Raw genomic sequence first — 15,603 nt, forward strand, 5'->3', positions numbered from 1 at the left:
TTCATAAGCATAATTATGGGAGGAGAAGTAAGGATATAGTTTTAATCTATTAAAAATGGATATCCGGTTTTTCCAGCACCATTTGTTAAAGTGACTGCCATTTTTCCCTGAGTGTAATTTTTTGGTGTCTCAAAAGTCTAATAGCTAAAGGTGCACAAGGATTGTTTTTGTACCTTTTTGTACCATATATATATATATATATATATATATATATATATGATGTTGTTTTCATTATTATAGCTTTTTATATAAATACCATGTGTTTTTCATCACTATAACTTTGTAGTATAACTTAATATCTAAGATTGTCATGCATCCTGCTTCGTTCTTTTTGATCAGGATTTCTTTGGCTATTCTGGGACTTTTGTGGTTCCCTATAAATTTTAATATTTTGTTTTCTAGTTACATGAGGAGTGTTTTTGGAGTTAGAAATTGCGTTATAACTATACATCATTTTTTTGTAATATGGTGTTTTTTACAATATTAGTTTTTTAATCCAACAATGAGATGTATCTTTCCATTTTCTAATATTCACTTCAATTTCTTTCTTCAGTGTTCTGCAGTTTGCATTGTTGAGGCTTCTGCCTCTAGGGTTAGGTTAATTTCTAAGTTTATGGGTATTTTATTAAACCACTGTAAACAGAATTATTTCTCTAGTTTTTGTCTTTGTGGGTTCATTATTGATTAACAGTAATGCTATTGACTTCTGTGTGTTTATTTTGTAGCTTGCTACTACACTGGACCTGTCTTTCAGGTATAAATCTCTTGTAGAGTTCTTTCTTTTTTGATTTTTATGTAAGGGTCTATATTTCCTCAAAATAGGAATGCTTTACTTCTTTTCTTATTTGGATGTCTTCGTTTTTTTTTGTTTTTTTTTGTTTTTTTTTTTTCTCTTATCTGACGGTTCTCACTAATATTTCGAGTACTTTTTTTTATTGAACAGAAGTGATGACGGTGAACATTCTTGTCTAATTCCTGGTTTTAAAAGAAATGTTTTCAGTTTTCCCTTATTCGTTATGATGTTGGCTTTGGCTTTGCTCTAAACAGTTTTCATCTGTTTGAGGTGAGACACTTTATACCTATTTTCATCGGTGCTTTTATCAAAAAGGGAAGTTGTGTTTTGTTGAAGGTTTCTTTTGCCATCTGTTGAGAGGATCATGTGATTTTCTATCCCTGAATCTATTTATGTAATGCATCATATTTACTGTTTTATGTATTTTAAATCATCCTTTTATCCCCAAAATAAAGCCAAATTAGTCATGTTATATGCCATTTTCAATGCATGTTGAATTTTTTTCAGAAATCTTATTGAGGAGTTTGCATTCATGTTCATCAAGGATATTGGCATATAATTTTCTTTTTTTTTTCATTGTTTTGATTCCTTACCTGGTTTTGGTATCATAATGATATTGGCTTCATAGAACTGAATTTGGAGACAGTTTTTACACTTTGATGACATGGAAATGTTTAAAGAACATTGGTACTGATTCATACGTACAGGTATGCTAACATTCAATATGACTACTATTCAGAAATAATTTTACAGAACTACAGCTTTTCTTTTTTTGTATTCTTTTTAATGGAAAAAAGGTAAAACAAAATTTTGTAACAAAATGCTAGGAGAATAACAATAGTTAATACATACCATATTGTCATTTTCTAAATAGTTACTCAGAGAACAAAATATGGACATAAAAATTCTCCAATTAATATTAACATAAAATTTCTTTTTTTATTTAAAGAGAAAAAAAAGGACATAAAAACAAAGCAGTAAAAGGGTACAAATAATACAGAATTTCAAGGAAAAAAATATACAGTAAAAAATCACTAGTTAATAGGTTACATATTGTCATTTTAGAAACAGTTGTCCAAATTATAAAATTAAAGCATATAAAGTGGACATTCATACAGTGAGATTACAGACAGTTCCATTCAATGATCCAACAAAAGCTCAGTAATATGTTGATTTTACTGCTGTTGCTTTGTAGTATAACATCAAGTCAGGGATTGTGATGCCTCCTGCCTTGCCTTTGCTGCTTAGAATTGTCTTTGCTATTCTAGGTCTCTTCTGGTTCCAGATGAATTTTAGGAGTGATTTCTCAAGTTCTATGAGGTATGTTGATGGTATTTTTATTGGGATTGCATTGAATCTGTATAACAGTTTTGGGAGAATGGCCATTTTCACAGTTTTCATTCTTCCTATCCATGAGCATGGATGTCTTTCCATTTTCTGAGATCATCTTCTTTTTTCAGTGTATTCTATTTCCCTTGTATAGGTCTTTCACTTCTTTCATAAGAGTAATTCCTAAATATTTCATTTTTTTGCTTGCTAGTGTGAAGAGTGTGGCTTTTCTTATTTCTCTCCGTGTGCTTTTGTTGTTACTGTATAGGAATGCTACTGATTTCTGAGTATTGATTTTGTGTCCAGCTACATTACTGAATTTATTTATTATATTTAAGAGTCTGTCAATGGAGTGTAGGGGGTCTTCTATGTAGAGTATCATGTCATCTGTAAACAATGATAATTTAACTTCTTCTTTTCCTATCTTTACCCCTTTTATTTCTCTCTCTTGTTTAATTGCTCTGGCTAGTACTTCCAGTACTATATTAAATAGGAGTGGTGATAAAGGACATCCTTGTCTTGTGCTTGATTTGAAAGTAAAGGCTTTCAGTTTTTGGCCATTTAGTATGATACTGACTGTTGGTTTGTTGTAGATGGCCTTTATTATACTGAGGTAAAGACCATCTATTCTAATTTTTTGTAAAGTTCTTATCATGAATGAGTGTTGGACCTTATTGAAGGCTTTTTCTGCATTTATAGAAATGATCATCTGATTCTTACTTTTGGCTTTATTGATATGGTGGATTACATTTATTTATTTACATATGTTGAACCATCCCTGCATGTCTGGGATGAATCCCAATTGGTCATGGTGTATAATCTTCTTGATGATTTGCTGCATCCTATTGACCAATATTTATTGAGGATTTTTGCATCTGTGTTCATTAGGGAGATTGGTCTGTAGTTCTCTTTTTCAGTTGGGTCTTTCTCAGGTTTTGATACTAGAGTAATATTTGCTTCCAGGAATGACTTAGGAAGGATTGCTTCCCTTTTGATTTCATTGAAGATTTTGAAGAGAGTAGCCATTAGGGCTTCTTTGTATTTCTTGTAGAATTCTGCAGTGAATATATCTGGGCCTGGGCTCTTCTTTGTAGGTAAGGACTTAATTACATTTTCAATTTCATTGATAGAGATTGGGTTATTCAGCAGTTTTACACCCTCTTCATCTAGCTTTGATACTTCTTATGTTTCTAAGAATCTGTCTATTTCTTCTGTGTTATCAATACTTTGAGAGTAGAGGTTTTTGAAATAGGTGTTGATGATCATCTGTATTTCCATAAGGTCTGTAGGGATTTTGCCTCTTTCATTCCTTATTGCATAAATTTGAGCTTTTTCCCCCCTTTTTATAATACGGTTGGCTAGGGGCTTGTCGATTTTATTTATTCTCTCAAAGAACCAACTCTTTGATTCATTGATTTTTTTTATTCTATTGTATTGATTTCTGCTATGCTTTTTATAATTTCTTCTCTTCTTTGGCTTTGGGCTTGACTTGCTCTTGTTTTTGTAGATGTTTGAGGTGTAACCTCAGGTTATTTTTTTGTATTCATTCTGTTTTCCTGATGTGAGAAATCAGTGCAATAAATTTTCCTCTGAGGACTGCTTTTGTTGCATCCTACAGATTCCGGTAAGTTGTATTTGTGTTTTCATTTTTTTTGTAGGTATTGTTTAATTTGTTCTTTAATTTCCTCTGTAACACACTGATTGCTCAAGAGCATTTTATTCAGTTTCCATGAGTTTGTGGGAATTTTGCAATATCTTTTATGATTAATTTCTAATTTCATAGCACTTTGGTCCTATAGCATGCAAGGGATAATTTCAACTCTTTTGCATTTATTTAAATATGTTCTGTGAATTAATATATGGTGTCTTTTAGAGAATGACCCATGTTCTGCTGAGAAGAATGTGTATTCTTTTGTTCTTGGTGGAATACTCTGTATATGTCTACTAAATCCGTTTGTTCACAGGGGCGATTCAGTTCTTTTATTTCTTTGCTGATTTTCTGTCTGGTTGATCTGTCCATTGGTGTCAATGGTGTGTTAAGCTCTCCTGTTAGAATGGTGTTACTGCTAATTTGGCTTTTCATTTCTGTTAGTACTTGTTTGATTTAACAGGGTGCTCTGGAATTTGGTGCATATATGTTTAACATAGTTATCCCTTCCTCGTGGAGTTTTCCACTAACCAGTATGTAGTGACCTTGTTTATCTCTTCTAATCATTATTGGCTTGAAGTTCACATTGTCTGAAAACAGAATAGGTACCCCTGCTTTTTTGGGGGGTTCCTGTTGCAAGAAGTATTGTTTTCCATCTTTTGATTTTAGTCTGTGAGTATGCTTTTCAGTTAGATGGGTTTCTTGTAGACAGTATATGGTTGGATTTCGTTTCTTGATCCACTCTGCCAGTCTGTTTCTTTTAATTGGTGCATTGAGACCATTTACATTAATGGTTATAACTATTATATATTGGTTGATTGTTGACATGTTATCTTTCTGCTGTTGCATCTTTATCTTTCAGTTCTGTTTAATTGTCTGCTTCCTTCAGTGTTTTTTTTCCTAAATGTATCTAGGCTGTCTTTCAGTATTCTTTGCAGGGTTGGCTTGGTGATCATGAAGTTTTTCAGCTGTTCTTTGTTATGGAAGTATCTTATTTCTCCATTGATTTTGAAGGATAGTTTTGCAGGGTACATCAGTCTAGGTTGGAAATCATTTTCCTTTAGGATCTGAAATACTTTACTCCATGGTCCTCTTGACTTTATTGTTTGTGGTGAGAAGTCTGCTCTGATTCTGATAGGATTTCCTTTATAGGTGATGTGTCTTTTCTCTCTGACATCTTTTAATATTCTATTCTTTTCTTTGATTTCTGGGATGGCAATTATTATATGTCTGGGTGTAGTTTATTTTGGTTATGGCTATTTGGAATTCTATATGCTTCATTGATCTTGGTATCTTTTTCCAATCTCATGTTTGGGAAGTTTTCAGCTATTACTTCTCTAAATATCCTCTTGACATCCTTTATTTTGTCCCCTTCTTTTTCATTTATCCCTATCAATCTTATGCTGTTCCTATTTGCATCATCTTTCAGGTGTTGAATCGTTATTTCCTGATTTCTTGTTATTTTTAAAAGATCTTTCCTTCCTGTTCACTGGCTGCAATCTTGTCTCTGAGGTCTGAAATTCTATCTTCTCATTCAATGAGGGGTTTTTAAAACTTTTAATGGAGTTTTTGATGTCCTGTAGATCTCTTTACATGTGCTTTATGTACTGTTTGTTTCTTATATTGTTCATACAGGGCTTCTATCTTTTTGTTTAGTTCCTCCAATTTTTTAACTATGTCTTCTTTAGATATGTTCAGCATCTCCTTCATTTCTTTTATCATTTCTTTTTTTACCTGAGAAATTATTTCTACTTTGAATTCTTTAAGGCTTCCCAGAGTTGCTTCTTTATTTCAGTTACTATTATTTCAGGTATTTCAGGTATGTAGCATGTATTTTCTTCTATGCACATGGCTCTTAGGCTTTCTTGGGATGGGCTGGATGTTTGAGATTGCATTTGGATGTTTCATTTTGTCATTTTCCTATATTTTTGAGCTTCAAGTGTTGTTCCAAGTGAGGGAGAGAAGTCCGCCAGCCTGGGACAGGGTTCTGTGGCTCGGCCGGACTCACTGTTCCCAACAGGAAGCTGAAGCCTGGCCCTCAGGCAAGGGTGAGAGTTCATCCAGGCTTTGATGGGATTCCAGGCCTTTGTCTGACTCACTGGTTCTGGCAGGAAGATGTGGCCAGCCCACCAGATGAGGGAGATAGTTCCGCCAGGCCGGGTTGGGGTTCCACGTCTTGGCCCAACTCACTGGTCCCCAACATAACATTTCTTTTCAGTGAACTAAGAGACACTAATAGTATAACTAACTTGCATTTTTCACTTTTCCTTTTTTTCCTTTCACCCCACCCAATTCCTCTTTTCTTTTGAACAACGCCTCCCCATTTCACAATTTTTAATGGACCTTATTTACTTTTACAGTTTCTCACACCAGGGAGACAATATGATGTTTACACATGTGAGCCTGATGTATTTCACTTAAGAGTATGGTCTGAATTTGCATCCATTTATCTATAAATGTCTCAAGTTTGCCTCAAGTTGAACAACTATTTCTAAGAAAACAATATGTAATTTATCAGCTACTGATTTCTTACTGTTTATTTTGTTTTAAATTACGTATTATTTCTACCCTTTTTCTGCTTTTTTTCTTTAAATAAAAAAACTTACTTATTTCACTAATGAGGATAGCCTCCAGTTATCTCCATTTGCCTATGAAGGCCTCAAGATCATCCTTTTTTATAACTGAATAATATTACATTATATAAAAATACCACATCTTTTTTCATTTACTCTGCAGTTGATAAACATCTTGGTTGTTTCCAAGATTTAACTATTACAAGTTGTGCTACTATGAACATGGATGCACATATATCACTGTTATATGACCTTTTCAGTTTTTCTGGGAAAATATTCAGGATGGAAATAGCTGGATTGAATGAAACTTCCACTAATCTATACTCCCACCAACAGTGGAACAGTATTCCTTTTTCCCCTGCAGCCTTGCTAACATTTGTTATCAGTTGATTTCTTGTTGGCAGCTATTCTTTCTGGAGTGAGATGAAATCTCAATGCTGTTTTAATTTGCACTTTTTGAATGACCAATGAGGGCGAACATTTCTTCATGGATTTATTTGCCATTTGTATATCTTCATCTGAGAACTGTGTGTTCATCTCAGATGCCCATTTTTGGAGAGGTCTTTGAATTTGGGGGCTTGATGTTTTTCAATTCTTTATATGTTCTGGAAATAATTCCTTTGTCTTAGGGGTTGCTGGCTAAAATTCTCTGCCATTTTGTGGGTTTGTTTTTCACTCTGTTGGTGATTTCTTTTGAAGTACAAAAACTTTTCAATAATATGAGATTGCAGTTGTTGATTTTTTTGAAGTGTTTTGAATGCAGTTTGTGTTGTGTTCATGAATTCTCTGCTTCTCTCTATATCTCCACAATTTCTCCCTACCTTGTCTTTCAGTAGAGTTTGTGTTTCCATTTTAATATTTAGGTCTTTGATCCATTTAGACTTTAGTTTTGTGCATGGTGATAGGGCATGGATCTGGTTTCACTCTTTGGCATGTGGGGAACCAGTTTTTCCAACACCATTTATTAAAGAGGCTATCCTTCTTCCAGTGAATATGTTTAGCTCCTTTGTCAAATATTGGGTGGCTGAGTGTCTTTGTAGTTGTGTTTGCATCTTCTAATCTGTTCCATCGATCCTCAAATCTATTTTTTTTTTGCCATAACATGCTGATTTTATCACTATGACTTTGTAGTATAGTTTCACGTCAGTAATTGAGATGCCTCCTGCCTTGCTTTGTTGCCCAGATTGCCTTTGCTATTCTAGGTTTCTTCTGTTACCAAAAGGATTTTTAGGAGTGTTTTCTCTAGATCTGTGAGGTGTGTTAAGGGTATTTTGATTGGAATTGCATTAAATCTGTATAAGAGTTTTGGGAATATGACCATTTTCACAGTGTTGGTTCTTCCTAGCCAAGAGAAAGGAATATCCTTCCATTTTCTAATATCCTCTTCAATCTCCTTTTTTAGCATAGCATAATTTTCAGCATTTAGGTCTTTTACATTCTTAGCTAGGTTGATTCCTAAGTATTTCATTTTTTTAGATGCTATTGTGAAGGGTGATATTTCCATAATTTGTCTCTCATTGAGTTTTTTTGTTTGTGTATATGAATGCTATTGATTTCTTTTTGTCTTTTTCATTTTTATCAGTACCAGGGATCGAACTCACGACTGCCTGCCTCCAAGGCAGGCACTTATGCTGCTGAGCTAAATCCCCAGCCCCAATGCTATTGATTTTTGAGTGTTGAGTTTGTATCCGGCTACACTGCTGAATTTGTTCCTTACCTCTAGGAGTCTTTTAATGTGGTTTTTTTTTTTTTTTTTTTTTTTTTTTTTGATTTTCTATGTAGAATATCATGTTATTTGTAAATAGTGACAATTTACCTTCTTCTTTTCCTATCTTTAGTCATTTTATTTCTCTCTCTTGTCTGATGGTCCTGGCTAGTGTTTCCAGAACTATATTGAATAGGGGTGGTGATAGTGGATATCCTTGTCCTGTTCCTGATTTTAAAGTGAAAGCTTTCAGTTTTGTCCATTTAGTATTATGTTGGCTGTTGGTTTGTCCCAGAAAACCTTTATAAGATTGAGATAGACACCATGTATTTTGACTTTCTGAAGGGTTTTTATCATGAACATGTGTTGGAATTTATTGAATGCAAAAAAGCATTCAATAAATTCCAAGACATGTTCATGATTGGAGTATAATTTTCCACTCTTTCACTTTCAGTCTGTGTGTGTCTTTTCTGACAAAGTATGTCTCAGGTAATGTATAGATGAGTCTTATGTTTTGATATGATATGATGCTTTGCATCTTTTAATTAGAGTTAAGACCACTTACATTGCATATTATTATTGAAAGACATGTTTTAATTCTTGGTGTGTATGTGTGTTTGTTTCATTTCTGTTTCTCATTTTCTTAACTACCTTACCAGTGAAGTCTTCCCCTCTAGCCCTTGGTCTAGTTGTTGTTGTGCTCATGGTCTATGTTTAGGACACTCTTAATTATTTTCTGCAATGCTGGCACTGTGGTCATAAATATCTTTATTTTATTATTATCATAGAAAGACTTTATTTCTCAATTGATTTTGAAAAATGACCTTGTAATATAAAGTGATCTAAGTTGGTAATTATTTCAGTGATAAGAAAAAAAATCCAAGACTTCATCCCAAGCTCTCTTGGGTTTTATGGTTGCTGTTCAGATATCTGTTATTATTCTGATGGATTTGGTGATTTTCTCTAATAGCCTTTAATATTCTTTCTTTGTTGTGAGTTTCTGGTATTTTTGCTGTGAGGTTCCCTGGCAGATTAAAAGGCCAAAGAACAAAGCTGGATGGGAGAGTACCTGAAAAAACAGGTAAGATACTAGGTTCAGTGTTCTTCTTCTGGTAGTGTTTGTATTTATACTGGAGTAAATTCTTGAATGCTGCCTGATAAAAGGGATAGAGGGTATGAAAATCTTTTTAACTTTTAATTCAGAATTCTCTATTACTGTCAAAGTACCAAAGTAGCATTTACAGCCCAAAGGTAGCTAATCTCTGCCCCTCTGTGGTTTTGGAAGGGTACCCTGGTAAGGCTGCCAGTGGAAGGACTAGCTCCCAACTACTGACTTAATCCCTTCTGTATCTGGGAATGAGGACACCAGAGAATCTAGTCTGCCCACTGACTCTGTCCCTCATATAGTCTGATGGTAGGTGCCGAGTGTAGGCCAGATCTCATTAAGTTCATAGTCTGCACTTTGGGGGAGGTAACCTTTGTCCAGATTAGAAAGGGGAGGATTTGGGGGTTGTGGGTACCCCACTTCCATTTTTCCCTGTCCCCAAACTCAGACCTTTTCCAACTGCAGAGCCCCATGTGATTGAACTCACTGCCTGCCATTATTTTCACACCACTGCTGTTTCACATTGTCTACCCCACTTTGATTGTTCCAGACCAGAGTTAAATCTCTCTCTAGCTGGAGACCAAGGTCTGTCTGGCAATATTATGATATTGGTTTTGCCTTGCCACAGTCACCTACTTCCTGGACCTCTGCTGTTAGGGCAGATTTACATGTTCTGCCTGTAGCAAGGTAGCACTTATAACTTGGAGGTATAGAATGTGTGAGATTTTTTGTGTTCCTGGAGAGTGAATAACCTAAGAAGACTTCATGCCCTGATTCCAAGCTTCAGCTTTCCTGTACATAAAGTAGGAGTTCATAATAAAAGCTAAATGCTGAGAGGTTTAAATGAGAGCATCCAGATGATATGGAAAAATCAGGATAATATTGAGTAAATAGTCAGTATTCAAAAAATAGTACCTACTGTTGTTAGGTTTGGCGTGTATGAGAAAGCCAGACATGTAGTTTTCACCTGCCCAATAACTTTTTATCCTCAATAATAAACAACGGGCTTTGTTTACCTACTCACTTTCCCCATTCCAATTTTTCTTTTGGTGTCAGGGGTGGAACCCATGATTTTGTTTCAGCTCTCTAGGCAAATACTTTTTCACTATGTGGCAATACCTTCTACTCATTCCATGTTTTCCTAACAGAGTTTTCAATCACACCATCTTTTCTTCTTTGACTAAGAAGTGAGTATTTGACTGCACAAATTTACCTGCAAACATCCTAAAAGAAATTGCAGCTTAAATCAAAAAAAGGCATTAGGAAAATTGTATTTCAAGACAATCTTTGAATTACTCATCCATAATTTATCCTGCCTACTTTCTTAATAAAAACCTTATGTCTGTTTCTCCTTACATTCAGTGAGATACCAAATTTTCCTTTATGTGATTGTTGACATTTTCAAGGGATTTGGTTTTTTAATAGTTCCTGAGTGATTTATCAATATTAACACATTAGTGTATAACATTTGACTTTATCCTCTGTATAATTTTTCCATGGCTTAGATATTTATAGGTGTAGTTTCTCTTCCTACATGTTCTTTTAACATTTTTATGAATGCAATATTAAAACTATTTTCAAACATGATTTTTAGTGACTATAAACTATTGCACCATAGAGTTATATTACACTTTAATTATTTCACTGTGTTGGACATTTCAAATGATTTTGTTATTATAAGTAAAGTGTAAAAAATGTTTGATAACATGGCATCAAGTAAACATAAATATTCTGCCCTAAACATAAACCAAATCAAAACAGAATGAATAAAATTGGTGATCTTTCAGTCTCACAGTAAATAGTCCTCTGAACATCAATGAATGTGTCATTCTCCCTTCAGTTTGACTCACATATCTCCTTTCTTTATAGTCTGACTGTATTGAGTGTAGAAAGATACTTAAAACTTGTGAAAAAATAACTTACTGGTATAAAAAATTCACTAGCTAATACTGGGCACTGAAATGTCTTAACACTTTTGGGAATAATATTAATTCTGAAAATATTTTATGCTACTCTAGAAAAGGTGGACTCTTCAACTGAACTAAATTTACCTATATATTTAGCTGGTGCTGTAACACTAAATTGAATAATAGGAGTACAGAGGTTGAGAGAGTGAGTCTTGTAAAGAGATTCTCCTATGAGACATTTAGGAAGCTTTGATTCCAAACAGAAGTAATCTTTTAATCATCTTTTTTTGGTATCTACTTTATGCTTCAGGTTTTAAGTTTATGCACATCTTTATGAATCATATTTCAGAAAGACTCAGATATCTATCATCTCACTCTCAAAGGATTCAAAATTCTGAGTGGATTATTAATTATATGAAATTACAGAAACTTGTTTGTGTAACACAGCAGTTCTGTAAAAGATAAAGTATAAGTTTCTGTTTTCAGTGAAAGAAAATGATTTGTTTGTTATTGTTTAAGGTTTATTAAAAAGTTCTAAAAATTTTAATAATACATTTTAATAACACAATGAAAGCAAACTCTCAAACATAATTCTGGTAATCAATATATTTAGTAAGTATCATAAATTTATTTTAGTATGACTTAAATTCAAATTAACTGCATTATCTTCCATTTGGAAAACAATAATACTTTTATGTTCTGGGGTAGTGTAATGAGATGAAATGGATCCAATTTGATTTGATGATTAGATTTCCCAAAGCCAGATCTATTTTTCTTGGCTTGTGTTATCCCCATTGTCTCCTCATTTAGAGATAGGTATTTTTCCTTATTCTAGAAACATTATATCCATAAAAATATTTGCTAAGTGTAGCTAACTTCAACAGAATAACAATGACCTGATTTGTCAGTTTTCTAGCTTCAAGCTTTTCTTTAATCACTATAAGGGAATGTTGAACCCTAATAAACTTACATAAGATGGACAAAATATTTTCAGCATAAAATTCTTTAGACCTTAGAATTGTTATGGACTCTATGTAGAGCTTTAGCTCATATTTGCCCAAATAAAAAGTAAATATGATAAATTATTTCTTAATTAGGGTAGCCTCAGTATATTTTAATGTTAGTAACATAGCTGTATGAAGAATAAAACCCTAGTGCTCTAAAACAAAAAAATGTGAAGAGTGTCATTGTTTTATATTTTTGTGTCTCTTATAGCTTCATTTGTTTCTGCATTCAGTTTGTTTCTATATGTTAATTTGATTGAAGTATATGAAGAAAATCTGACCTCACATACATAGTTGGCAAGAGGAAATGAGTAGTTCAATATTTTAGATATATGTAACTTTGAATAGTTTTCTTTGATACCATAACAAAATTTGACATGTGATACTCTCAGTTTCTCTCTATCTCTGTCTCCATTTCTGTTTCTTCTTCCCTCTTTCCCTCCTTCTCTCTGTCCTTCTTTTCTTTCTTTCCTTATCATTAAGTTCAGGACCTTCTCACTAAACTGTAACTCTAGGATTGTAAAATTCTATTAGTGACATTTGTAGATCTGTTGCATTAATCTTCTTTAACTCTTGTACTTTGAATTAATGTTTTATGCATATATGATTGTATGATATTATGTATTGATCTTTTGAAATATATTGGTTTATTCTGTTAGGTACATTTTTAAGATTTTCAATAGGGTTGAGATATTTTGCACTCAACTCTGAATATAAAAAAAATGGTGGGGATTTAATGCCAACAGATGGATACAGTCAGAGGATGGAAAATGGTACTAAGAGGAGATATCAAAAGTAGAAGGAGTTGGCTAGGTGACATAACAGAATTCTTATGGAGAATGGGTTAAGATATTGAGGTGATCGGCTCTCAAACAAGAGGACTCTTACTAAACTGAGTTAGAATTGTGCTAAAGTTGGGATCAGGATTAAAGACATGTTGAAAAAGAGGGCTCAGAGGAACCTGACTAAATTTAGTCAAACAGAGAGTCCATGTAAACTTCTTTCAAATGTTGAAACTGTTCATTATTTAATTTCAGAGAATCACAATTGTTAATATACAACTAAACTCATCAGAAATGTCTTCAAGCATTGAGAAGTTGTCAAGCTGAAAGTGATAGTTGATCCGACCCGCGGATCAATCCATGGGTCTCACCTGGAGAGGGGATTGGGGATGGGGGCAGGGCAAGAGAAAAGAGAGATAGAGGCTTGGCGAAATTCCGGTCAAACCTCTTTATTTTTGAAAATGACTACAGCTTATATAGGGTGGAGGCGGGCCAAAGGTAGGAAGAAGGCATGAAGTGTTATCTGATAGGTCATCATCACATCCAGTTATATGATGTAAACTGGAGAGGATTATGGGTAATGTAGGCAGGCATGAGGATCATGGGGAATGTAGGCTGAAGCAGGAAGTTTGCTTACATCATGCACATTGTAGGCAAGGGGAGGATCATGGGAAATGTAGGCTGACACACAAAATGCCCTCAGGCGGGAGGGGCAGGGCAGCAGCAGTCATTCGAAGCTGCTCCCTACAGATAGTACTTTTAAATTTTAGTTACTGAAAAAAAAATATGGAAGAACTTTTTCTTGAAACAGTCACCACATTCCAGCATATAAATATCACTGTGCTTCTAAATGTGGTAAATAAATGTTAAAAAGCTATGTGCTCAAGGGTCAAGATTTAACAAGTTGTTTAGATGAAAGTGACGTTTTCAAAAATTTACAAGTGTATATTGTTGAAGAATGTAATTAATAGTAGTGTCACAGTTTATGTCAGTAGCCCCCAGGCCTCATGCATTTGCATTGTGCATTTGGGATTGATTCATTGTCTAGCACTTGGATTGGGGATGTGAGCGCTACACTTGCCTAGGGGTGGAGCCAAGATATGATGTGATAGCGGGAAGAAGATGTGTCTCTCTCTCTTGCTGGTTTCACCTTGCTGTTTGCAGGCACCATGAACTACGGCCCTGCTGTGCTACCCTGCCTAGAAGCCAACTAAGTATGGACTGAAACCTCCAAAAACTGTAAGAAATAAAACTTTCCTTTCCCAACTTTGGACATCAGGTATTTTGGCTCAGCGATGAGTAAAATGTAACTAAGAAAAAAAGTAATGTTTAGTTCCACTATTTTAATCATTGCTAGATACTATCAGTGTGAACTGCAGTTACTTTTGCACCAATTACTGAAAGCTATGAGGAAAATGGTTTTGACACAATGGACTCCCTGGACCTAGAGGGTCTGAAGACACACTTTGAGAATGTATATTTACAATATCAAAATTTGTAGTATAATAGTACTTAATCATACCATTATGTCTTTAATTAAACTGATTTCCAGGAAAATGTCCTATGTTTAGGGTCTACTATCTTAAATCCCTTAACAGGTTTTAAATCTTGTAGGCTTATGTGTGTGTGTATATATATATATATATATATATATATATATATATATATATATATGTACTTAAGCTATATGTGTGCATAGAAAGACAGAAAATAGCCCACAAATCCAAGAAAGAGAAAGAGATGAGGGAGAGAAAAAGAGAATGAGAAAGATGGATAATCAGAGTCAGAGTGTATATCAAGTAATGCCTATTATTTTCAGACCCATTCAGACACATTGTTTGCTTCACTTGCATTCCAGTTAAAGGTAGAATGTTGAGACAAATTTGTACACCTGGCAGTTTACTTGGAAATATGATCTTCTGGAAGTGAAATGCTCAGAAAAGAAGGGAAAGACAATCAACTTCACGTTTGTCTTTGGTGGATGACCTCTAACTTCTTTTTTTGGAGAGACTTGTTCAGTCTTGCAGGGCCTTCTGATGACTCTTAGAAATGTCTACTAAGGAGAAGAAACATTTATTTATTATACTGCATTATCAAGAGAACCCCTATAGGGAGGTAGCACCACATGCCCATTCATTTCTATTCTAAATATGGATCACTGAAGACCCTACGTGGGTCCCATATTACAGTTGTAAATATTTGTAAGCAGAGAAAGAAAGAAAATGACAGGCATCCAGAAAAACATGGGCCTACAGCTTTCATTAGGATCACCTGATGAAGCCTTTATTTTCTTGCTGTGTTTGGACCAGAGTTTTGGAATCGCGGACCTAAGATGGAATCTGCAACAAAACAGGATAGGTGAAACTGCTTGGGACAGAGTAGGCAGTGTATTGACATGAGCTGTGTAGGAGATTTCCTGTTCCCTATCCTAAAGCTTTCTGAGCTTATAGGTAAAATTGCTGTTATAACTATTACAGACTCAGAGTAGGAGATTTCCTGTTCCCTATCCTAAAGCTTTCTGAGCTTATAGGTAAAATTGCTGTTATAACTATTACAGACTCAGAGTGGACTTCCAATTTGATAGGATATATGGAAACAAACAAGAGAACAGTTCTTTAAAAGCACCTAGCTAGTATATTCATATACAGAAACTTCTTGATGGACTGATAAAGCTCTTTTCTTTTCTACACAGGCATAGAGTGCTTGCACTTACAGGACTTTAAATATACCTATTATTTCTTCTGTTAGTAACAGGCA

Source organism: Cavia porcellus, unplaced genomic scaffold (genome assembly GCF_034190915.1).
Source record: "Cavia porcellus strain 051 isolate PalLab524CR breed Dunkin Hartley unplaced genomic scaffold, mCavPor4.1 scaffold_13, whole genome shotgun sequence".
NCBI lineage: Eukaryota > Metazoa > Chordata > Mammalia > Rodentia > Caviidae > Cavia > Cavia porcellus.